General features: G+C 47.0%; 1 protein-coding gene across 5 annotated transcripts in view; it reads left to right on the plus strand.

The window, feature by feature from the left end:
- SLC8A3 (solute carrier family 8 member A3) overlaps window positions 1-26,374 on the plus strand; it is a 115,683-nt gene that overhangs the window by 63,701 nt on the left and 25,608 nt on the right. The window lies entirely within an intron of this gene.

The following is a 26,374-nucleotide window of genomic DNA, read 5'->3' on the forward strand; positions in this document are numbered from 1 at the left end:
CCAGAGAGGGGGTGAAACGATAGAAGTTCAGTGGGAGGAGTTAACTCTTTTTAGAGACATCCAGACCTCCTAGGGGTGATCCCAAGAGTCAAGCAAAAAGCCAGACCACCTTTGTCGTTGATGGTTCAGAGTTCAGCCTCTGTTATCTAAGAAATATCCTCATTAGAGGACCAGTGATGCACAGTGACTGAGCTGTGATGGAAATGCAGTGGGGGCCTCATTATTGCAGGACAGGCTGGTACTATAGAAAGCAAGCAGAGAAGCGTTGGATTTGGTCCTTTACTGGTTAGTGTTGCTTGGTCTGAAAAGAGCCACTGACTATGGCTGAAGTCAGAGGAGCATAAAGGTGTGGGACGTGCTCTTGGCTGCAGAACAAAGACATTGAGCCCCAAAGGTGATTTCAAAGGATTTGATTAAAAACACAGGCAGAATCAGAGTGTTTAAATGAGTTCAGGTCTCTTCACAGAAGCTGAAGCTGGAACTTCAAGAGGCCTGGCATTTCCAGGATGATGCTTGACATGATCCACACACTGTGAAAACAGCATTAGTCTATTTAGCCTTTTCACTGTCCAGGCATGGAAATGCAAAGAGCAGTGAAAAGTTAAAAAGCTGAAGAAGCTCCTTTGAACTCTCAGGAGTGGGCTTCAGGTCAGATGCTAGCAACAAAAATTCAGAGACTATTTTTTTCCTAGCTAAAATAACATTTTATTCACAGGAGCATTGGCTGAGAAACTCAAAACACACCATTCGTTCACTGATTGTTTTGACTTCTCAGAAATACATCATGACCATCCCATCCCACCATCAGCTGGAATGCCCTGCAGGCCCTGAGAACAGGAGGAACGTGGCTCCTCTCTCTGGAAAGCAGAACGCACAGCAAGGCTCCTGCAGGCTGCTTGTGGTCAGGACCAGCCCTCTGCATATACCCCGGCCCAGGCGGAGCATTTGTGATGGGTGTGTTGACTGCATTGGAGAACCTGCCTTCTTTTAAGACATTTTTTGGTCACAAACTGGGGTGTCCCATCTTAGTTTCAAAGCTGCGGGCGAGCCATGGAACGGGAATATTTCGATGATGATCGGGGAGTTGCGGGGCTGCTGACTCACTGCATGCCAGCGGCACTGCTCTGCCATCCCCAGCATGGAGGGGGAGGGAGATGGAGGCACTGCGAAGATTGGTTGAGAGATAAGGTCACCTACCGCCTCAGGTCACCAAAGCAAAGTAGCTGGGATTTTCACGATGTTGTTTGCCCGCACCGAGAGGAAAGAAACAAAATTCCTTATGTGTTACCCACGGATAGATGATAGATTCCCTTCGTAACAGCCCTAACTTCATTCGGATGCCTGATTTAAAACTACTTGTATCATGAAGGAGATTCAACAATTGACTGGTGTTTAGCTGGCCTGTTTTGATGTGCCGGGTGAGATTAGCCCACTGCCGGTTGTGTTTAGGCATGTGAGGTGTTTTGCACGGCATTTGCAATGTTGTTGGGTTTATTAGGTGTGGGTGTCCTCTCCTCCCCTAATCCCGTGCTCAGGATCAATAATTGTGATGTTTGAGGTTGAATTCAGCGCAGGCTCGGGCTGTACCTGCCAAGGTGCTGTGTGGTTTGCTCTGCCAGGCGCAGCCCATGCCAAGCAGTGCAGTCCCTTCTCACTGGAGAGAGGGACCTCCCCTGACATCGCCTCCTCCCTCTCTAAATGCGGGGCACCCTCCTGTGGCCAACAGGACCACACAGCAGCACGTACCGTGAAAAACAAAGGGCAGTGAACCCCGTCAAGGCAAGCCCCTGCGCTGTGTGCAGAGCCTCCTGCTCCCGGAGCCTGCGGGAGGCACGAGTGTTGATAAACACACGTGACAAGCGTTAGTCACGTTGCTTAACGAAGGGCTGGAAGGCGCTTGCAGACCCTGAATAGATGAAGATCGCTATGTGGATTTCCTGGCCCCGAAGTTAAACATAAGAGACCTTGTTTTTACAAGATTTCAGGTCAGCTTTTTCTATCGGAGATGCATCTATTCAATATAACCCTTTAAGGGAGCTCTTCAGAGTGAGCTGAAAATTGAGGGGGTTTGGGAATTCCTGTTCCTTTTTGAAAATCATCTACTAGGGTGGCAACTAGGGATTTCCTTTAGTTGATCCTCTTGACACTTTTACCTTCCTCATCATCTTCCTCTCCTCGTCCACATTCTCAGTTCTTGACCTCATTTTTTCCCTGAGGTAAACAGAATGCCGTGGCTAATTATCCAAAAGGGAACAGTGAAAATCGTAGGTAGAGTATAAACTGAGAATCTCTGAGCAGTGGGCCCAGCTGACTGGTTAGGACACCCTGCCCAACATGACACACTGTTTGCTTGCCTTCTTAACAGACCCTTTGATGAGTTGCACTGCTCCAGAGACGGTTTGTAGTCCTCTCCTTGGCATTTTTGTGGCTCCCTCTACCCATTTCAAGTCATCAGAAGGAGCCACAGGACAGCCTGGTGCAGAGAGACAAGCTAGGGTTCTCTTCTAGCCCAGCTGGTCAAAAATAGTCTTGGGGCAAAGTCCGTGGTTCTTGGACAGGAGTGGAAAGAGCAGGGCAGGTCCTGTTTAAAAAGCGACGGATACTTTGTTATTGCAACAGCAGCCGGTCTGTATTGGGACTGTATAGGGACGCCCTGCAGGCCGCTGGTGCCCCACAGACCATGGTCTAAGCACCCCTGGCTACCGCGAAGATTTTTAATAAGTTGTCTTCTGTGCTCTTTCAGTCACTGAAACATTTAACATCCTTTTGCCACTTTGCATTGGCTGTTCCAGTTCAAGATCCCAGGAGTGCAAGGTTTGACTTTTCTCGCAACAATTTTCAGCCTTCATAATGATCGGGGTGAATTTTTCTTTCAGAACAGAGGGATAGGCAGTCATTTCCCTTAATCTGCTCGTGGAAGTCCAGCCAGTGGTTTAATCCGTCTCAGAACAAGGGTCACCAATCCTCTTTCCTCTGTGGACATGTCACTGAATCAGGGGAGCAGAGAGGAAATTGTTCTCCGTGTTAATCCAGTGCGATAGCAAGCGTTTTCAGGACAGAAGGAGGTAGGTACCAGTGTGTTAATTAAAACATGCAGGCCAGTGCAACGGAGCAGCAGAGACTTTATTGCTACCATCAGTTTACCAGCCCTTGCACAAAGTCCCAGACAGAACAGCAGCTTGAGCATCCTCTGCCTGTAATAGTTTTCTCACAGTACTCCCAGCGCATGGTAGCATATTTGGGGCATTTCTGGTTTGCTGTGCTCTTTGAAGAATGTTTATTCCATTGGAGGGAGGAGTCTCACACTGATCATTTCACATTTTGTCATCCTGGTTATTCTGTTTTCACAGAGTCACAGAGTGGCTGAGGCTGGAAGGGACCCCCAGAGGTCATCTGTTCCAATCCCCCTGCTCAAGCAGGGCCATCTAGAGCCAGTTATGTAGGAACTTGTCCTGGTATATTTTGACTGTCTCCAAGGATGTAAACTACACAACCTTCCCCATCACCCTTGTAAAAAAGTGTTTCCTGATGTTCACAGGGAATCTTCTCTGGTTTGGTTTGTGCTGATCACTTCAGATACACTTACTAGGTGTCACTGACAAGAACTTGGCCCCGTCCTCCTTGCAACTTTATGCTAGGTATTTATATACCTTGGTAAAAGCCTTTTCTTCTCTAGGCTGAACTGTCCTGGCTCACTTAGCTTTTCCACATAGGAGACATGCTCCAGTCCCTCAGCAGGGATAAGATCAAATGCTGCCTGCTCCAGCCCTTGCTTCCCCTGCCACAGGGGTAACAGAGGCAGCCATGGTGGTGTAGGCAGCAGCTGTGTCCTGACATCAAGGTGGTCCTCCATCCAGGGTTGGCAGGAGCTTTGCGTATGCTAGTGAGCAGTCTGGAGAAGCTAGAGACAAAGCTCTCAAGCAGAGGTAACAAGACTACTGTAAATGTGAAGAGGAAGCAGGACCTGTGTCCATGGAGCCTCTTGGGGGGTGGTTGTGGTGCAGAAAGGATAAAACCTCTGTTTCATCCCTCTGATTCTGGAGACATAACAGTTTTAAAGAGTTGCAGCAACCGCAAAGGCAATAGTATCAGTTAATTTTCCCCCAGACTTGCAGATAGCTTTAGCCTGTGAGGAGCCCTGCACTGCTGTGATGGTGTTGTTAACAGCTGGTGATAGCCAACACAGGGAGCTTGACACCACCTATAGCTAAAGTAGTGATTGCAGTACAGATGCAGCCCTCAGCACGCAAGCCTGAAAATATTGGCCTGTCTACCCATATGTAAATCTCGGTGCATATATTTATTTCTGTCAAGAACTAAATTAAATAAAAATGGATGGTTTGCCAGAGCTATAAAAATGTCAGGTCTTCAGAAGAGCCCCATCTCTGCAAGAGCATGTGAAATATTGCATATATATTGGAGAGGATTAGAACCAGATGAGAATATACCAGATAGAGCAATAAACTTAGCCTGTTTTGTTGTGTCTTAGGAGTAAAGAGACTGCAGATCCACCTTGCGTCAAACAAGGTGGGAGCATGGCAGGCTTCCTGTGTGTATGGAGGAGTTGACACAACTTCACTGCATTTATGTGATGTTTTCTTTCCTCGCATTGAGTTTAACAGACAGGGTCTCTCCCATGAATTCATGCTCAGCTTTTTCAGAAAATGCGGTTAAAGCAGGTTGTTGGTTTCTGATGTGGGGTGGGAAGTGAGTGTGGCATGCTAGCAGTCATGTGGGAGCTGGTACAAGCCCTCAGATGTGCCTTCTTCAGGGCTTTGAGCTAATGATTTTCCTTTTGACAATATAGATTCGTGGAGCCCTTTTTAATTTGAGCAGTTATATTGAATAACAAAACTCAAAAGAACCACCCCCCCCGCCCCGGTCTCTAGCCCCAGGAATGAGCTGGCTGAGATAAGAGAGCATGGTGAGAGCCAGATATTTGCATAGACTGAATCCTGTTTCTCACTCAGACTGTAGTTTTTCTGCTGTTGCTGCTTTAGTCTTTGTCTTATATTCCCTCCTCTTCCATCACACAAGTTATTTTTCCTTCCCTTTCACAAAACAATAGCTGCCTGTAAATGTCTTCATTTTGGGTAATAAGGCAAGGCTCAGTTTAGGCATCATCTCTTAGCTGCCTTATGCAGACGATAGGCTTTTATCCAAAACACACACTACGCATCTGTCACCTTTGGTGCTTCTGGCAGGCTGTTCCCCAGAGGTGATCAGGACTCAGATTGAGAGAATCACTTATGCATGAGCTGCAGACCAGAGTTGCTTGTTAAATGTGCCTTAACAGGAGCTTCATCTCTAGCTTGTTCTCTAAAATCCAGAGTATGGGAAGGGGAAAAAAAGAAGTGTGATGATTTTATTCTCTCTCTTTCCTCTCCTGTTGCCTGACCCAAATGCAACAACAGCCTGCAAGGAGGGTATAATCTACTACAGGTTTCCCTTTACAGCCAGCACTCCAGATTGTATGCCTGTTCTCAAGATAAAATAGCAAAAAAAAAACCCAAACACCAAATCCCAACCTTTCCTTCTTTGTGTGTAGCCTTGTCTTAGGAGCTCTTGTAAATCAAGCGAAATACAAGGCAAGGTTTGACTCCTCGTTGCCCAGGTTACTAATGTTTGAAAAGCAGTGAAGTGATGCTTTTGCAAGGGGTTCAAAACTGTAGCACATTCTCCAAGCCTTGGGCCCAGCTCTGGGTGTTCCACACAAGAAGCAAGCTGCCCAGTTCCCAGCTGCTAAGAGTAAAAACATGCCTGTTCAGTTAGTTCATCTCTAACTCAGGTGGTCCTGGCTATACCAGGTTTCTGCCCAGGAGCCAGCCTGCCCTGGCTGAGAGGAGTTCACTCCTGGAGCAGCCACAGGGAGATAGGTGTGCTTCTAATTTGTGGGGTGATAGCTGCAGCCGCCAAAATCTCTCTGGACAATCTGGTTGAGGGCGTCTGCTTGAAGACCCTACCTGTGTTCAGGCATCCTTTTCCATCCCTAGCTGCCATCTATAGCAACTCTTGTCTAAGGAAGGGTCTTCTCCCCAGCCAGGAGCAAGTAGCCTGGAGTTCTGTGGTGCCAGTGGGACGCTGTGGATGGGAGCCACATCCTGCCTTAGTTCTTCTCTTGGTTCCCATCTCATTGGCATGCTGCAAGGGTAAATTCGTGGAAGTGTGTGAAACATTAAGGTGTGAAGGGTTCTGTGAGAGACCAGATTGCTAGAAATTACTGTGGCCTTCCTATTCACAGCAAGCCTTAAGTGCTGCCAGCAAGCCTCATAATTGATAACAAGCAGAGGTCTAAGGGTCTGTGGCTAGGTTTTATCATTCTTGACAGATCTGCTGACTTTTTGGTTTGTGAGAGTTGAGGACACAGCAGGGCTCCTGAAATGGACTAAGGAGCTGAGCCGACCGCAGCCTTCGTTTGGGTTATGTGCCACGTATCCCTGTCTCAGTGTCATGCTCTGGACACCCTCCTGCCAGCACAGAGAGTGTCCGTGGAAGCCAAGCTTGTCCCGTCTTGACAGCTTCATCTCCTTTACAGGCAGCTCCCTGCCTGTCCCTGCATCATTGCCTAGTCCATGTAGTTCCTCATGGGGATCCAGAGAATCTTGCACAGGAATTCCTGGGTGTGGACCTAGGAAGGATGGGAAGAGAAGAAAAATGGGGCCAGTCCAGGAAGACTGCCCTGCTAAGAGCATCCCTAAGGAAAAATCCTAGAAAGGGAGAGAACACAAAAAAGCATGGCTGAGCTGCCTGGTGAGGTGGAAACCTGCCAGAGTTCTCTGCCTCACATTGAGGTGTGAAAACAACCCATGTGCAAAGCCTGTGAGAGTTGCTTTGGGGCCAAAAAAGGTGTTATCTCATTTTGTATATGTAGTAAAGCAAGATTTCCAGTCTGTCTGGGAATGACAGCATGACTGGAAGGAGGCGGGTAGGAGAGGTGGGTGGTGCTTTGGGATGTCCCCTCTGGGTTATCTTTTCTTCTCCCATCCTGGGCTCTGAAGGGGAGTCTCTGGGACAGCTTACATGGTTCAGTTCCTGCAGTGTGACTGCTCATCTCCAAACATACTGTGCTTTTCAGGTGTCCTTGGTAGACTCGCCTGGGCTCTTGCTCTTTACGAGAGACCAGGACCACCTTTGTATTTCTTAAAAGCTAGTAACTGCCCTTGCTGTGAGAATGAGGTCAGTCTTTCAGGAGTTTGTCTCAGGCAGGCTCTTCTCAGTCCTGGTGAGGACTGAAAAGACGTTCAAGAGCCTTCCTAAGGGCTTGGCCTATTAAGTTCCATGTCTTGCCATTTTGTGAGAGTTAGCATTTGTTCCACAGGTTGTGTGGACTTGTTTCACAAGGTGGGTGGTTGTAGGAAAAATCATCCCTCTGTGTGCCACCTTCCCCATAACTGGAGCAACAAATATAGTGTAATAATGGTGTAATATATTGTTGCAGCAAATACTCTAGGTATCTTCTAGGTTTTCTGAAACCAGAGCTGTGGTGGAGAGCTCAAGTGTTTCCAGAAGAAATTGAGGATGCATTCTTACTGCTTTCTTACTTTTAAGTAAGACCTTAATTAGCTATTTATGTTGTTGCAAACTGTGATGGCCTAAGGATATAAGTCTCTAGGGAGAGGAAACTTGAGCCCAGCTGATTGGTATGAGTTCCATGGAAAAGACAATTTATGGCAATACAATCCTTTTTACACAGGCTCAAACAGAAATCCTAGTTTTGAAGCTGAGTACAGGTTGGGCACAAATTCCATGTGTGAAGAAGCTCATAGAGCAATATTAGTTGAGCTAGTAAAGCCTATTACCTCTCCTTAAAAACTTTGCTTCTATTTATTTATGCATTTCAAGTGTTCTCTGCCCCATATATTGAAGTGTTCTGAAATATTAATGCACTCATGCTTAAGGCATGTTTCAGAAGCAGAGAAGCACTTGTTCCCATTTTACAAGTGGGGAAAGAAATGACTTTCTTAGAGTCACAATGGGGGACACTGTCAGAGGCGCAGCAAGAACAGCATGGTGGTTAAGCTAAGGAGCTGGAGGTGGAAGAGGACTCTGCTCTCCCTATGTGCCATTTACAATTTGACTCCATGTTATGGGGAATGATAGTGGATCATTCAGTATTTTTAAATGAAAATTAGCCTTTGTGTAAATAAAGGTATGGATATGGCTGACTTCCCCATGCCCCAGTAGTCTGCACTCCTGCATCACAGGCACCTCCTTTGATCAAGAAGATGCTGTACTAGCTCCTCCTTTGTACTGTCATCTGTCAATGCAGGGAAGGGAGTACACAACTTTGACGTCTGCTCATTTATTTCAGAACTCAGTGGGGTAATGAGATTGGTTTTTGAACTGCATTGCTGTACAAAGCAAAATGACTGTCCAGGCCTATTTCATGTCAAAAGTTATTTTTAATAGAGCTCTCAAGGGAAATGAGAAAAATCTTGACATGTGACCACTGAAGTTCAGACTACAATATCCTGAGGAATCGGGTTTTAACCTGTGCATCCATGACCTTTGCAAAGAGGAGATGGCACAGAGAATAGAATGAGCTCCAGTGACCAGCTGTATTGAATTGGCATGAGCCGTGGTGCCACAGAGGATGGGAGATCTCTGTGTGCAGCTCAGGAGGAGACTGATGATGAGGTGACAGCCTGGCAGCCTTGCATCATGAGGAGCAGGAAGGAAGAAAGAAGGATACCTGAACAGACAGTGTTTTTGTTCCGGCTTGATGGCCACAGATGGTCAGGACTGGGGCTGCTGCAGTGCTGGAGATGTCTCTGCCTTAGTAAGCAGCTGTGGACAGTTTTCTGCATGGGTCCCTTAAATTTTCCTGGTGCTGTTGACATCTTAGTTTGTGTGTAGTTTAACATGAGTCATGTTTCATGCTAGCAGCAGACCCTTTCCATGGGGCAGCAAGGTGATTTTCTGTTACAGTTTGTGAAATGCCTCTTGTCGTGTTTTGGTAGGCTTATAACAGGACATAAACCTGGTTTAGCAGGAGAGACATAACAGATGGGAGCTAGTGTATACAAAATCAGCTCGTATAAGGGTTCAGTGCCTCCAAGTGATGACTTTTCATGTCAACAGGAATGGCTTGTTTTAGAGAGGAGTACTGGGCAGATTGCTTTGAGTTGGAGGATGCCTGAATACAAGGACATGAGCAGAAAGGAGTAGAAACAGGGATCTTTGATTTTAACATTCAGGTATACTGGGTTCAAACCATATTTGGGTGTCTGACTGGGCACCCATTTGATTTTAGGGGTGCCTTCATTTAGAGGCACGTGATTTTGCCATAATTTTCAATAATAAGCAGCAATTCTGAGGACCTTGATTTATAAATAGTGCCAAATATGTATTTATGAGCAGAGGCTGGGCATTCCTTTTTCCCGTGATATTTTATCAGGCCTCAGTTTCTCATGATTCAAGTGAAGATGTTACTATTTACCTTTATTTTTTGAGTTGCTTTTATTCCTGTTAGTCCTTAGATAGGAAATTGTGTCACAGGACAAGGAGGAATATCACTGTGTGAAGGATATAAGAAGAAATTCCTGGGGGGGGGGGGGGGGGGCGGGGAACAGATACTTTGGTCTTTGATGCTTCAGCAAAGGCATCACCTTCTGAATACCAAATTTAATCTGACTAGTAATAGGCTAGCTTGTCCAAGGTATTTTCCACATTTCACAAAAATAATCCATGTATCCATAAACACCTGTGAGCCACAGGACATCAGCTGCTAATCTAGTACTTAGAGCTATGCACACCAGAGTGGTTTTTTGGCTTGCATACATCCTTGCTCTTGCACAGTGTAGGAGGATCAGTATGGAGAATAGGAGGCAATAATCTCAATTTTATTCTTCTTTGAAAAGCCACGCTTGCAATGGATTTTATCCCAGATTTTTCATCAACAATGTTGATTTTTTACTGGGTTCCCTCCCCCCTTCATACTGACAGAGAAGATGCCACCCATGAAACATAAACCAATACCACTTCCTCTGTGACCTTAGCTGTCTCCAGGTCTCCTGACTGTACCGGCCCGTTCCACAGCTACATTTTGTCGACTCTGTGAGAAACCCACCTTTTACTGAGAAAGTTGTTTATAGTATCGGTAGACTGAAACAGCCGCCTTGATTTATCCCTGTTTTAACATTTTTGCCTGTGGGTGATGGAGTTTAATTAAGGCTGGCTAGTAAATATTTATTCTCTTGGCAGAAATAGGTCCAGGTTTGTCTGTTAAAAAATACTACACAGCTTGCCTCTTTGACTGCAGTTAACTGAACCAAACACTCCACAATTTTATTAAAATCGGCAAGGAAAAAACCCTCAAATCCCCCCACCACAGGCTTTCAGCTGTGCAGCTTTCCCCCAGCCAAGGAGCACCTCTCCCCCCAAGCATCCCTGTCCCCTGCATCCCGGTCCCTGCCCATGTGGAGCCCGTTGCCATGGAAGCCTCATTAAATCTGCATCTCGCCTGGCCGGGGCTGCAGGGGCTGCGGCTGTATTTTTAGCCGGCGGTGGTTGCATAAGGGGGGCGGGATGGGATCGGGACGTGCCTTCTATCTTGCCTTGATGGAAGTCTGCCAGGAACCACCACCAGCCAAAAGACATGTCCTGCTCAGGAAAGCTCTCTCAGGCCAGGCAGCATTTGGCAGCTCCCAGTGTTGCTAGAGGTGACCACAGGGAAGATGCAGCATGTGGAGTTTGGTTTAATGGCCAAGCAAGCTTTAGGGTGGTGGCAGAGCTCTGCCAGGGGCTCCAGAGAATGAAGGTCTCTTCAGATTAGACTAAAGATAATAAATCTCTCTTGACTTGAGCAAAACCTTAACACCTGGAGGGGTAGGAAGAAACTCATCAGAGCGCAGCTGAAGAACAGCACTGTACTCCTAGCCATGTACATTTTGGGGAAAACAATGCCACGTCTAAGTGCACAACCCCCAAAAGAAGAAAATAGAGCTAGATGCTGTCAGAGATGCTCAGGGTGAATCCAATCTTGGGTGCAGTGTTGCCTGAATCCATTTTTAGAAGGACTGGATTTGAGCCCTTGACATGCTTGACAAAAACACGTCACTGAATGATCTGAAATCTGCTCTTATAGAAAAAGCAACACACAAAAACACACCAAAAAACCAAACACCCCCCCCCCCCCACTATTAAAAAAAAGGAAATTTAAAAAAGAAATCAAATAAAACCACCAAACTGCCCCACATGTTCATTCCTTGTCATTTCAAATCAGAGTTGCTCTAAGTAGGAGACAAAAAAAGAGGTTTTAGCAGCTCTGCACTATCAGGCTATCTGGGCTCAACACATGGAGCTAGGCCCTCTCTCTCTCTCAGCACTGAATCCCAGCAGTGCTAAATGTTCCAGAAATCAGATTTTTATCCTGAATTACACCTGGGCAGAGCCAGCTTTTGCTGCTGCAGGCTGTCTCTGGCTGTAGACCATCTCTAAGTCCTTCATGGGGAGTTATTTCCAGGTTCAAGGCTAGCTCCACAGACCTTTCTCAACATTAGGACCCGAAAAAAGGTTTGCAGGGGTTCACAGGTGTTGGAGTCCAGGGCATTCCTTTGGTTGCCCTGGAGGGTAAGGGACCTGGGCAGGGGGGTCTGGGACCCTAGCCTAGAGCTCAGAGAGACACTGGCTTTGATTTCAGTCTATGGGAAAAACTTCTTACACTGAGAGAAGGTTTACAGGCCACAAGAATGTGAGAAATAGTAGTTTAGCTTATCACAGAATGAGAAAATAGTAGTTTTAGGTTCCTAGCATTGAAGTGAATGGGGACAAGATGGAGAATCTGGGGCGTTGTCTCCTTCTCCTTCTCCTTCCCTCACTCCATTGCTGCATTGACGTGGCACAAAGTAGTTAGTGAGGATTGGGTCAAAGTAAAGATGACTTTTTTAGTAATAGTGATAGACATTGGTAAGAAATAGTAAACAAGAAATACGTAGTAATTAGTATAAAAGATAAGGACAGCCCAGCTCGGGGGGAGACGTGAGGAATCCATGCAGCTGCGAACATCTTGTCGGACTCCGAGAAAATTGTAAGATAAGAAACAATAAACGAAGTATGCAACCTTGAAAAATCTAAACCTGAGAACTCCGTCTCTTCCTTCAGCTCAGCTCAGAGCTGTGCAAAAAAGCAAAAACCCTAAAATCACCTCAATGTTGGGGTAAGCCCCCAACATCTGGCGTCCCTAGCTAAGCAGAAACACACAGGGACTCCTTTACAGTTGTAGGAGATGTAAGTCGCCTTCAGTTTTGCCATGAGATTAGGCCAAGTGATTTTTTTGCCCAGACAGCCTCATTTCTCCTGATTCAGTATCACGACTGTGAGTCTCGCACAGCTCAAACGGAAGTGGACTCTTCAGACTACAGAAAGCCCTAAATTATTTCCTCTGACCCTTGCTCAGAGCTTGATTCTGGCTTCAAAGACCCAGCCTGGTAAGCTCCTGCTTGGCAGTGCTCTCAGGAGGGCACGCATGGATACCGGGAGGGCCCAGGGCACTCCTTTGCTGGGCCCTAGCAGCAGTGATTCTGCAGATGGACAGAAATAGCTGCTGTGCTGCAGGCAAGAGCCAGCGCCACTCCAGCAGCAGCCCTGGGTGTGAGGGGTGTTCCCTGGTGGCAGAAAGGCCAGGCAAGTGCCTGGGGAGCGAGCAGAGGCAGGGAGTCTCACTTGGGTGTTTCATTCCTGTCTGCTCCAGCTGATTGCTGCCTGTGAAACCAAGCAAGTCTTTGATATCCTCTCTGCTTCAGCTCTACTTCTGGAGAGCAAAGATAAATGCAGTTTATCCACAGGTGAGAAGCCAGAGGAGAACCTCAGATGATTGAGGTGCACGTTCAGGTCTGGTTTGAGGCTGATTGGCATCAGTTTGAAGGGCTTTTAACATATGTGGTTTATTTCTCAGCATATATTTTACTCCTCTGCCTTTCTAGCGTGGCAGAGGAAGCATGGGGCAATGTGATGGTGAGGAGCAAGGGAGAGCCTCTGAAAAATAGAATAAGCCACTGATAAACACAGACAGACACCCTGGTAAACAGACAGAGCAGAAGGCTCCTGCTCCTGACAGTCTCCCTGGCGTACAGCAGTTTCCTTGTAAGAGCACTGACACTCACTGCAGGGCACATGTGAAACGAGCTGGAAGAAGGCAGAGGCTGGAGCAGGGAGGAAACGATGCTTAGGCACCAATGGCATTGCAACTCAATTATGTTCTGGCTGGGCAGAGAGCTGGGATGGGACCTCTTTTCAGAAAAAAATCAAATCGGCTCAAAAAAACTCATGTGCACCTTTTCCTTTCTCAAGATCTTGGTATTTCAAGTCCTAAAAAGTTTTCTAGGTCCCATAATGGGCAGAACTCCTCATTGAGTCATGGCATTACTTTTTCAAAATAAATGGGCTAGGAGGACAAAGAGGGAACCCATTAAAAAGCAGAGCTTCCTCTGACACCACAAGGCATTCGTCCTAGAGTTCTTTGTGAGGTTTTAGCCTTCAGAGCACTGGTGTCACATTGCTAAACCCCTGAGGACATGTTTACTGATGCTGGGGTGAATGGTGCTGCATCTGCCACCAAGCTAGGTATCAGACCAGGGCTGAGAATGATTTTTTCTTATTAGTTGCAGTTCCAACTGCAGATGGAGACAAATATGTGAGACCAGCCTACAAACCAAACATTTTGTCATGTTTGATATATGCCAGAGGGTGTCAGGATTGTGTCTGGTCTTCGACAGGACCAGTCAAGTCATACAGTAGTTCAGTGATGTTATCAAAACTTGGAAGGGAGAAGACAGAGCATCATTTATGAAGGTCTGAGGTGTTGAAAGTATTGCAGTGGGAGGGCTTATACAGCAAGAACGGGAACAAGAGTTGAGAGGCATGTTGGAATGAGGGTAGGCTAAATTTTTAGGATGAGTGAGGGGTCCTGGTGCTAACTCTTGCCACAAGGTAGAGAAGACAGGAGGAGATTCTTGCTTGTCAGCCAGGGACCCCAGGAGGAGTTTAAGCTGTACTCTCATGTGGGTCATTTAGCAGCTTAGCCAAAAACAGATTGAGACCAGCCCTGCGAAGGACTGAGTGGTGCTGGTGCATGAGAGGTAATGTGCACTCAAGCCCAGAAAGCCCATTGTATCCTGGGCTACGTCCAAAGCAGCGTGGGCACCAGGGCCAGGGAGGGGATTCTGCCCCTCTGCTCTGCTCTGCTCAGACCCCACCTGCAGGGCTGCATCCAGCTCTGGGTGCCAGCACAGGAAGGACAAGGACCTGCTGGAGTGAGTCAAGAGGAGGGCCCCCAAGATGATTAGAGGGATGGAGCACCTCTGCTGTGAGGAAAGGCTGAGAGAACTGGGATTGTTCGTTCTGTAAAAGAAGGCTTTGAGGTGACCTAATGGTGTCTTTCCAGTATCAGTACCTGAAGGGAGCCTACAAGAAAGATGAGAGGGACTTTTATCAAGAGCACAGAGTGACAGGACAAGAGGAAATGGATTCAAACTGAAAGAAAGTAGGTTTAGAGTAGATATTAGGAGGAGGTTCTTTGTTATGAGGGTGGTGAGACACTGGAACAGGTTGCCCAGAGAACTGGATGTCCCATCCCTGGAGATGTTCAAGGCCAGACTGGAGCTCTGAGCAACCTGGTCTAGTGAAAGGTCCCTTTCCACAGCAGGAAGGTTGGAACTAGAAGATCCTTAAGGTCCTTTCCAACCCGGTCCATTCTGTAATTCTGTGAATCTATAGAAGACCTGCATGGGTGGGTGAATGCTGTGCAGGCTGTGGTGGGCTTGGTCCATTTGATGGGGTCCTGCCAGTGTGCAGCACTCTCCCATCTGGCTGAGCCAGGCTGTCCTGCATGGGGCCAGGCTGTGGCAAGGCAGGGAGGCAGTGCAGCAGCCCATCTCTCTGTGAACTGAAGCTGGGCCATTAATCAAGGCTTGAGGGTTGCACTGCTCCTAGATTTAACCCTTCTGAATCACTCTGGTTCACTGCAAAGCTGGCTGATGATGTGATTTTTGTTCTGCTTGTGAATAAGGAGGTGGTTTTTCAATGGTGTAAAGCTCTAGATTCTGGAAGTAAAAGCCCAGCAAGGCTGGCCTCATGGGAATCTGCAGGTTCTCCAAAGCCATGAGCTCCTGGAAATTCAGAAAACGGCCCTGTTTGGTTTTCCCAGTGTGTTTTTACTCTGTAAGAAACAAAAATAAAACAGCCCCAAAGAGCAAAATGAAATGGTGTAACTGAATATCTTTTGCCCTATTTTCAGTGCTACAGAAGAGAACTGTGAGTCCCATCAAATGCACAGAGCCTTGGATAAAGATGCAGTATCCTGGCTCTGTGTAAATGATTGGATATGCAACTTTGATTTGGCTGTGGCAATTCATTGTGCTGCCCCTTATCTTGGTCACAAGAAGCCTGTGACCAGAGCCAAAGCACCCCAGCTCTGGCTCCAGCTCCTTTTGTTCATATGTAATAATTGTATCTGCAGTGTGCAGAGCGGGCTCGTTTCAGGCTGGCAGCTGCACAGCGTTGTTTGCAGCTCATTAATTTCCTACAGATTGCTGCCTTGCTGCTTTGGATGTAGTGCAACTCCAGTGGCTGGGCTGAGTGCCGTCCTGCAGAGCTGAAAGCACCGTCTGCGTGGGTGTGTGGGAAGAGCGGGCTGAGGGAGGGGACAGAGGGACTTGGAGGCTGGTATCTGGAGGCGTTTGTGATGGGAACGTTGGCTTTGCTCTCCACCCTTTTTGATGTGCTCTGAACGCTGTGGATGCTATCACATGCAAGAGCTAGAAAAGAGTGGGTTGTTGAGATATGCCAGCTTCCATGCTGGGAACAGGGGGGACTACCCTGACCTTTCCCAAAAAGCTAAATTTCATTGCCATTGTTGTCCCAAAACAGGTTGTTTCACCTGGTATGCAAGAGGCTGATACACACACAGAGTCTAGGTATTTGACTGATTTACAGTTCTGTGCAGAAAGGAGTGCTGGGTGATAAATCCACAAAGTTAGCACAAGGACTTTCAAAACTTTTCACTATTTATATGTTTTAGCAAACAAAGGCATTAATATTTGTTAGCTACAAGTTCTATAGTGCTCTTATTAATTAGTATTCTATCGTCTATTGGTTAAATTATTTCAGTCCTCTGCTCTACCAGCTTTTCATCTCTTCTCATGCTAATTCATCCACTTGCTCAGTCTTTCTCTTCTTTTGAGTCCATCCGCTTCCTGAGTCAGTACTGCATGAGTGATGGTCACAATCTCCTCTTGTCAAAATGATCTTTTGCCCAGTCAGAGCCCATTTCAGCACAGTTGCTGAGTTGGCTTTATTAGCTTCTTCCTACCTTGGGATCTTTGCCAAATGTCCTGTGGCCTGGAAATCCTGCATTCTTTGTGTCCAGTACCTGCTTCTCCCCAAGGTTTGTTAACTCCCCCCTAGGTCTGAGATCACTGAAGCACATCAAGCCCTAAACTTCTATCAACAAGTAATTCATCTTTCTAACACCTGGACATCAGCAGTGTAGTGATTGCAGGACAGTGAATCATGAACAGCCCTGTTAGGAGGAGCCCTTAGTCTCACCTATGTTATCTCTGCTGGGAAGAGCAGTGTTGTAGGTAGTAGGTATGAATCTGCACATCTGTCTGTGCCTGCAGCTGGTGTCAGCCCAGGGAATGTGGACGTGCCTGGCAGGCAGAGATCAAGGACCTGTAATCCCTGCCTGTAGTCCACCTTCACTCCCACCACAGCCTGGCTCTTGTGCTGGATTGTTTGTCCCCAATGTGCCAGCATGTCCCTGCTCATGCTTCTGGGTAGGCTTGAGCAGCTCTGTGCCCAGCTGCAGCTCCCTGTCTGCCCCTACTCTTGGCAGCAGAGACAGTGCCAGCCCAGCTGTGGCAGGAGCTGAGTATGGAGTCAGTATGAACTTGTGAAGCAGCATGGCAGCAGCAGGACATTCATGGAGTTCCCAGAGTTCTGGTTTTGGCAAGCTCAGGTCAAGGGGGCATAGCTCTCCCAAAGGAGCAGTGCTTGAAGGCCAGCCCCTTGTGTCTCTTCAAACCTGCCATGACAAAGCATTGAGCAATGCATGGCAGGGTCACGCCGTCAGGCAATGCCAGGGGCTCATTTCAGCTGACAAGCTTCAGCAGCTTTTGCCCTAGGAGGGTTTTAAAGTCTTCCCAGGCTGCTGAGGGTTGTTTTGAATTTAGTATTTCTCATTCCTCAACTTCTTCTCCCCCTCAGTCCCCACCTTCTTGTCCTCACCAGCATCTCCATGGCAACCCTGTTGCTGAAGAATAGAGAAGACATCTAAATATAGCTTCCAAATCTACATGCCTTCAGCAAAAAGTCTAAAACCAAGGGCGACAGCTTGAAGCACTGATCTGCCAATACCAGCCAATGACAAGTGTCTGTCTTGCAGGTGGAGTTCAGGAGCACTCTGATGGGACAGGGTCACTTCCAGCCAAATCCCCGTTTTGTGTTTGCTCAGGGCATCTCAAGAGGCTTTGAGGTAGTTGAGCCTACCCTGTCCTGTCCAGGGTACCCCCAGTCCTGCACCCTGTCAAGCTTTGGAGCCCTTCTCTAGAGCAAACAAAAGATCTCTAGTACTTTTTTTTTTGGCCATTGATACCCATTTGATATTGGGCATTTTGATATCATAGGCATTTACTGTGGTAAATGCCTAACAGACTCAGAGGGAAGCAGTATTCAAAGACTTTTAGTAAGGAATAGATGTCTTTCCTCCCTGCTCTTCTCTTCTTCCCTTCCTTCTTCCATCCTTCCCTACATCTGTCCCTTCATTCCTCCCTTCCTCCCTCCCCACAGTATGGTGGTGGTTGATGTTTTGCTCCTTCTGAAATTCCTTTCTAAGAGAAAAAGGGCACAGAATCTCCTCAGTGAAGCTGTTCCACTGGGAATCTTCCCAAGATAGGGAGGGGAGAACTGTCTGTGCCCAGGGCCCTGGCTCTGCTTTGCACCTACACCAGGCTGATACCCACCTCAGCTGTCTGCTTTCATGGGCTGCCAAGTTGAATTATTGCTTGTACAAGACATGTACTTATTGTACAGACCTCAACAAATAGCTCCACAGCCTGTTGAAATTTTGTCCGCTCTCCCCTGGCCCTGAAGTTTCAAGTCTCATAGAGTCAGCAAGAAGAATCTGACTTGGAGCAGGCCAGGCAAAGGCCCGCGTGTGTCTGTACAGCTTCAATATTCGTACCCAAGTAGCTTCATTAAACTGAATGAAGAAAAGAGAACCTGTGGAGCTGGGCTGTTATGCTTGTACAACCTAACTTAAACAACTCAGCTGGTCAGCAACATGGGCTCAGCTGAGAGAAGGGGGTTTTAACAAACTCTGATTTTCCCTTTTTTTCCAGAAATTCTTAAAAGCAATCTGGCATCTTTCCTTGAAGAACCCTGTATATTAGAACATTTTATCATGTTTGAACAAAGTGAAATATAGAGTGCTTTGGATATCTTGTCTGGTAGAGCCGATTGCATTATGGAAGCTCATGGAGCATTTTTTGGTGCTTCAGGCCTTCCAAGTCGAGTGTGAGACTTGAGAGTGGAGTGAATTTGCCATTCAGCAGCTCCAGTGGTGATTCCGATGGCTGATACATGGATATACCACACCTCTTGAGTTGCCCTGAGTAGCATATTAGGCACTTAAGGATTTTTTTGCACGGCATGGAAGTGCTTAATGGGCTCACTTGCAACTTAGCAGCTCTGATTTTTCATTGCTGGTACAGTTATTTGCACTGGTACAAAGTAGGTGTGAAGCACTGTCATGTGAATTTGGCAGCATTTCATGTCTCTTGTCAGTCTTGGGTAGCAATGGGAAGTGAGGGTTGGGCTGCTGTGCACACAACAGGCACAAATTGAAAAATTAAGACAAAGAAACCCCTTTAGTGTTGTCATCTGGAATGGAGAAACCATTGGTTTATTGTTTTTGTTTTTGTTTTTTTTTTTTTTAATTTGGATTTATTTTTTAAAAGCTATCACTATAAATTTTTTACTGGTAACACTTTAAAGTTTTCTTATACAAGTAAAGACTAAAAAATACAGGTCCTAATCTTGGCTATGTCCCTTTAATTATCATGTGTCAGCTACTAAAGCACTTCCAATAGTTCTAATTGAAGCATGAGCCAATTTGCTAATTAGCCAAGATTATGTGAGGAATACACAAAGGGAAGATGCCTTTCTGTGTCAATATTTCCTCTTTTATGCCTTAGGAGATCTGATGTGATGTGAACAAACTACACTGCTAACAGCCAGCCAGGCAGAGCCCCTGAGCTCCTGGTGGTCCTGCACATTGTCCCACACAATCCAGGGTGGGGTATGAAGGGTTTCACTCGAGGCTTTGGATTGGGGTCATCGTCTCCATCCCGCATACAGCCGCTTCTTGCATGGTGTCTTCTCCAGTCGACCTTTTATCCTCTGCCTGTGCTCTGCTGTAGCAGAGCTGGACAGTTCTGACCCTGGCCCTTGCAGGAGTGGAGCAGAGATCCCTCGTGTGCTGCATGCATGGCAGGGATAGAGGCTTGCAGAAGGGCTCTGGTCTCCTGGGCCAGGCTCAGACTGTGCCTGTGTGGGAGGAACAGCAGGGACACAGGGAGCCACTCCAGGAGGCAGTGCCAAAGGCTTCTTCCCCCTCCTGCCTTGTCAGTCTGGGTGAACATTACAAAGGACTCTCTAGGGGTAAAGAGTTGAAATATGGGACAAGATCATCCAGAAAACCATCTTTGTAATGTGGCTTTTAGAAAACAGCTGGGCAATGCCTACTCGTCAGGAATGGCTTGGTGGGAATGGCTCTGCCCAGAGGCAGGCTGGTAGTTGTTTGCAGACATAGTTTCTGAGGTGTTTTAGTTCCCTTATGACGTAAATAAACTTTAGCAAGGAAGAGGAAGTGCCCTACAGAAGTGCACAGCTCTTTCAAATGGGAACCACATCAGATGAAGCCAGATTAACTTGATACTCATATGAATAAGTGATACTTCCACCGCCACTTCAAACTCTCTCTGCTGTCTTCCCTCATCTTCCTTCTGGTTGCATCACTGCAGCATCTTCCACACTAGGAGTTCAAAGCAAGTAGGGACTGTCCCCTATCAAGTCCCTGTGAGAAATAAGGATCATGGACACTGCATGGATATAGAAACTAAAGTAGCAACTGACTTGCTTGAGTGGCTTCAGGTTTGACAGGAGAAATACATAGGTCATGTAGTGATTAGCCCTGCAAAGAATCTTATTTTAATGATAGGATGACAGTTTCATATAATAATTTATCAGGTGATTTTGATTAAAAGATAATTAGTTACCATCTGGCTTTCCCATAAACCAATTTGACAGCAAAAGAGAAAACACAGAGGAGAAAAAACTCATTTTCTGAGGATGGTTTCTGACTCTTGTTACTTTATAACCAACTGGCTGGTAGTGAAGATATTGGGTCTGTCCCCCATGTGCTTGCTACAACAAAGTAGGGTTACTCTTACACCCCTGCTCTTCCAAGGTCCGAATGAACAACACAGCCAGTTCGTGGAAACCGCCATGGCTTGTCTCCAGCTTCTGCACCAGCACCAGTTCTTCTGTAACTCAAACATCAGCAACATGCACATCAGTGATCTGCTCAAACTGTGTTCTGACAGCTCATCTATCCTGTTGACACCTGCTTAGTTAATTGGTATCAACATCTAATCTGACCTTAGAGGCACCTTCAGTTCTGATCTTTCTGCTAGAACAGTGACCATTGCCAGTGGCTGCAGCTGAATGCTTGAAAACCAGTCCCCCTGCCCTCCATAATCTCCATGGTAATAAAAAAAAAAAAAAAAAAAAAAAAAAATCTTTCATAAACATGATCTAAAGACCAAAATGCAACCTGCCTGTCTTGGTCATAATCTGGATCGGTTCTTAAATTACCATGATTTCTCTTGAAATTAAGATCACTCAGCATGTTCTTGGCGAGTTTAGTGACTCTGCTTTTGGATCTAATGATTCTGCCCTTCAAACACTTCCTGTCTTTTTCTGTGCTATGTGACAAGATAATTCTTTGCTTCGAAATTGCTCAGTCTGTTACTCTCGGTTATTGATGCACAACTTCATATGACCATGGGCATCAAATCAGACTTTTTTTGCTGGCTTCTTCACCTTTCCTGTGAGCACTGTCACATTGCTGTGTGGAATATCCACCTCTCAGTGAATTGGGCAAAGACAGATCCTCACTTCATAATGTTATTTAATCCCTTCAGGTCTGCCTCTAGCACACAGCTTTACCAGACAGTCAAAGCAGGCGATGGTCCCGCTCTGCACTGCACTGCTGTGGCCTCACCTTGAGTCCTGTGTGCGGTTTTGGGCACCACAATATAAAAAAGGTATTAGGCTATTAGAGAGTGTCTAAAGGAGGGCCATGAGGATGGTGAAGGGTCTGGAGGGGAAGCCACCTGAGGAGTGCCTGAGGTCTCATGGTCTGTTCAGCCTGCAGGAGACTGAGGGGAGATCTCATGGTGGTCTTCAGCATCCTCAGGAGGGGAAGCATCAGGTGCTGATCCTTCTCTCTTGTGACTAGTGGCAGGACTTGAGGAAAAAACATGAAACTGAGTCAGGGGAGGTTTAGGTTGGATAGCAGGAAAAAGTTTTTCACCCAGAAGGTGGTTGAGCACTGGAACAGGCTCCCCAGGGAAGTGGTCACAACACCAAGCCTGACAGATTTCAAGAAGCATTTGGTCAGTGAGCCTCGTGGGTCCCTTCCAACTCAGCATATTCTATGATTCTATGACTGCTCTATGAAGTCTTCTAGCATAGTAGGTAGGCCCTGTCTGTAGCTTCACAGTGAAATCCCAGCCAGATTCCACCAGAAATCCCCCAGTGCAGAGCTCTGGGGAAGAATCAGACTGGTACTACATGCTTTGAACTTCATGCTGCAGGAACCTGCACCCACAGCAAATCAGATGAAGATTTGGGTATATCGAGATATGTCAAGAACACAATGGCTTGACCCAAGATGTGTGTACTAATGGTTCACATTAATGAGTTACTGAACATCTCCTGATACCTCTTACTGCCCCAGGGATGTTTACCTTGCTATCCTGGCTGCTTTTCATCGTGGCTAATAGGATCCCACCAGGGACTCTAAACTGTGCCCTTGCACAGCCCTGTCTGTTTCAGTAGTATACACTCTGTGACATCTCCTGACTTGCATTGTTTTTAGACTTGTTTCACATTCCAAAGTCACAGAGACCCACACAGACACATCCTCTTAACCTTCTCAGCAATAATTCCTGCAAATGAGAGTGTCCACACAAAGAGATACTCAGTATTTTTGAGCACATTAATCAAATAACCGTTCGGTTGTTGCCTTATGTGTTGGAAGTGGACATGTTGTCAAATAAAATGATTTTATAGATTATCCTCTGTACTTCCCAGATGGGGAATTTAGCAACATCATGTGCACAAAGGCCTTTAGGAGAAGATCAATGTCTATTCATTTCATCTTCTCTTGCTTACTCAGGGAAATCTCATTCTTAATGTTGCTCCCCAGAGGAGCTTTTTCATCCCTGACTTTTAAAACCAGTGATTGTTTCTAAGTGTATGTGAAAGCAGAGCCTGGACTGCATTCATCTGAAGGCTATTGGGTGGCAGCTTGCAATGACCTCAGAGAAAAAGAGGCAAATGAGCAGCTATCCTGACTTCTGTAGGCCACTCCCACTCCCTGGGAGTGCTAGCTTTTGGCTTGCCCTGCTGTGTCACAGGCCAAATTGAAAGCATTGCTCAGTCTGCTGAGAGCTGCGCCGAGCCCTGAATTAAAGAGCCCTTCCCATCACTGTGCTCATGCAGGTGTTGAGATTGGACTGTGCTGTGGCTTGGTGCTGGCAGTGGGGCTTTGCGTTTTGCAGAGTGGCTCCTTGCTGCCAGGAGAGGCTTCTGGATGGTCTCTGTTGTTCTCTGCTTTTGAGCTTTCTGAGGTGTGTCTTGGCCCCAGCCAAACTGTCAGAGAGAATGGGGAAGGCTGGAAAGTGTCCTCCTTTCCCCATGTGAAGTGCCCAGAGGCTGGGGAATGAAAGCTGCTCAGCTGAGCAAGGTAGGCTTCAGATTCCTTGCTTCCCATCGTGGTGAGCATGCCCATCAGGGCTGCTGCATGGCCTGCCCCTCTCGTGCCGCCTTTGCCTCCATTAATTTCAAGAAGGTGTCATGATGTTCTTGCAGCAAAATGTTCCCAAGCCTCCCGCTCCCACACGCTCTCTGCCTCTCAGTGTCCTTCTGTCACATCTCTCACATTAACGTGACGTCTTCCCAGGGCAGTGTTACACTCCAGCCCTTCTCTCCATCCATCTCCTCCACACTCCATGCCTTCTGAGGAGGCAGCTCTCAGTGTGGCTGTAGGTGAGAGATGAGATTGTGTGGGAGCAATCTGTGTTTTGGCCTCCAGACAATTCATGACAGCTCAGGATGCAGCTGTATTTATGGTTGCTCTCATAGGCCTGGAGATGAGCGAAATGCTCGCAGAGGTAGGGAAGCTGCAGAGCAGGGGAAAGGGCAGCCCTCACCAGCCACAGTGGACTGGGAGGGGTGGCCTGATGGGCCACCACAGCTCCCCTCTCCATCAGCACTGACCTTTCTGGTGACAGTCACGGGAGCAGCCAGCCAAGAGAAGGGCACTTCCCCTCAAGGGAGCAAACCCAGTGCTGCACTCTGTGCAGGCTGCAGAGTGGCCCAAGAGCAGGGATGCTGCTCTTCCCTTTGCCACAAAATCCCAGGGAAGTGTTAACTGCTCCCCATTTTGTGGCACTGGGTCTGTGAGCCCTCGCCCACCTCCCCATGCCACTGCACCATCCTTGCCAACTTCTGCCCTGCTCCTTTCCTCCTTTCACAGGGAGGTCTGGCAACACACTGACTCTGGAGCAAGAGCTGGCAGTAGCTGCAGTTTGGCTCCCATCACCCCCATCCCACCTCACCCGCATCCCCAAGCATCCCCTCCGGGCTCCTGCTGTGTCCCCAAGGCTTTAATGGGGTGAAGGACCTGCTGGGCGTTCACCACCTCTCTGCAAAGCTGGAGAGGTCAGGCACCACCTCCTTTGGGATTCAGTCAGATGGGGAGAGGGTTGCAAGGCCCAGCCTGTGTCCATGCAGGGCACCTGTGGCTTTGGCCTGTTGCTTTGATCTGTCCTTCATCTGTTGTTTCAGAGCTGAGTAAAATGTTCTTTTCTCCTTAAAAGCTTGTAGCTGAGGAGGAGACCAGGAAATTACCGGGCTGGTCACCAAATTCAGACTATCTTTTTGGAAGAGCCACCTGATGCTTGAGTGTGTGGTAGTGGTCCAGTTTGCAGCAGAGCTGAGCTGGTGTAGGAGCCTAGAAGGTTTGTGTTCCTGACTGGAGGGGACCTGCTTTAGCAAAGCCAGCACTTTGCCATGCTAGCCTCTAGGGATCCCCAGCAACTTTTCTCTTTCTTGAACAGTTTTTTTAACATTAGAAAAAAGACTACTATAAGGAAGTCTCAGCACTATGGAACTACTTGGTAGGGCATATAGAGTTCCTTGTATTTAACAAAATGTACATGCAGTGAGAGGAAAGGAAGGAAGGAAGGAAGGAAGGAAGGAAGGAAGGAAGGAAGGAAGGAAGGAAGGAAGGAAGGAAGGAAGGAAGGACGGATATGGAAGGACCCCAGGCGTTAGGTCGGATTAACCCCCAAGGACCGGATAGTGAAGGAGGAGGAAGGAGGAAGGAGGAAGGAAGGAAAAGGAATGTCCAGTTGCTGCGAAAGGAAGACCCTGAGCCTTACAATTGAGCTTCCTTTTTCGTTGTTCCTTCTTCTTCTTCCGTGAGTACGGTGGTCTTCCTTCTTTCCTTCCTTCATTTACCCATTCTTCCTGAATCCCTTCCTTTCCGTTGCAGGGGAAGGAAGGAAGGAAGGAGGAAGGAAGGAAGAAGGAAGGAAGGAAGGAAACTCAAATGGTTTGTATAAATAATATTAACTGTACAAAGCCTCAGAATATCTTTGTTGCAGTACACAAGCTGACCCTCAGGAAACAGGGTCTGTGGTGTTTTTTCCAAATTTTGGCAGACAAGCAATACTGTGTATTTTGAAGCTCCTAGAATGGAAAAACCATAAGCAGTGGTACTTATGAAAAGGATTTTTAAAAGCAACCCACATCCAGGAAGCACTGGCTGCTTTTGAAAACCCCACCTTCTGTTTTGTAGTAATGAGCAAGGAAAAGATCAGAGCTGTGAATCAGCTGTAAGTTTAACTCAGCAAATTGAACAAGCTTGGCAAAGTATCAGGGGCCCAGATAACATCTGGTTCAAAAGCCAAATTCAACATCTCCAACAAAAATGCAACAAAAAAATCATCATGATGAAGTCTTAGCAGAGCGGCAACATTTGCACCAGAGATAGACTTTTAATACCTTTCAGGCTGGATTAGCAGAGATTGAAGGAGTCTAGAGCAGCGAAAGGAGGCTTGCTGGCATTGGTGCAGGGTATGGGTAGAGCAAGCACTGGCAAAAATAAAGCTGATGTAGCTCAGAAAGAAGGATTGGAGGTGATTTTTCTTGCATATTCCTGCACTGATGGATAGGCAGACATTATCCAAACTCTACTCTGACCCCTATGCCATCATTTGAAAGAGAAGGGTTGGGACCAAGATCAAGACCAGAGTCAGCACAGGGAACAGGATTTCCACAGCAGGAGTGCAGGAGCAATTATAACTTGAGGGTCAAGTTGTAGGATGACCGAATAATTTTGTGGCATTAATGATATCAGTAGGAATGCAAGCTGCAGCGGTGATTCTCCTATTCTGTGCTGAAATGGTGATTTTCCAGAGGCTGCTGGCTGTGGCAGCATCCTCAGGGTGCAGGGCTGGACTGCTTGTTCTCTGAAGTGCTCTGAGATCAAAGATACAGGGTATATTTAATGCCAAAGGCTACAGACTGAGGCACATAGAGATTTAAATTTGGGTCTGTCTTTCCAGATTGACAGTGATTGTGATTGTCAGTCCTGCTTTTCTTTTGTTCCCATTGCCAGTCAAGGCTGATTGTGCACAACATGCACCTGGGCCTGATCTGGCTGCTGTGGATGGGCAGGAAGAAAGAGGAGGTTGTTGCTGCAGGGCCATGTGTGCATACAGAGCTGTGGGAAGCAGGGGATCCTTCACTGGCGGGAGGGACAACTTGCGTGGTGGCTCTTGGGGCAATTGTTTTGAGGTAAGGGAAACACTTTTTTGTGTAGAACCAACTTCTGGTTTAAAAAATGCAGTTCCAGCTTGTGGATGGGGTCAACTAGAAGTCCAGGAGCCCCAAGATAGCAAGTAGATGCCCATTCAGAGGAGTTACACGTGCAGACAATGTTGTATTTAAGAGGGTGTTATACCAGCTTGGAACCCAAGCACCAATCTCTTCAGTCTCAAGCAAGGGATGGGACTGCACA

The sequence above is a fragment of the Hirundo rustica genome, chromosome 6 (genome assembly GCF_015227805.2).
Source record: "Hirundo rustica isolate bHirRus1 chromosome 6, bHirRus1.pri.v3, whole genome shotgun sequence".
NCBI lineage: Eukaryota > Metazoa > Chordata > Aves > Passeriformes > Hirundinidae > Hirundo > Hirundo rustica.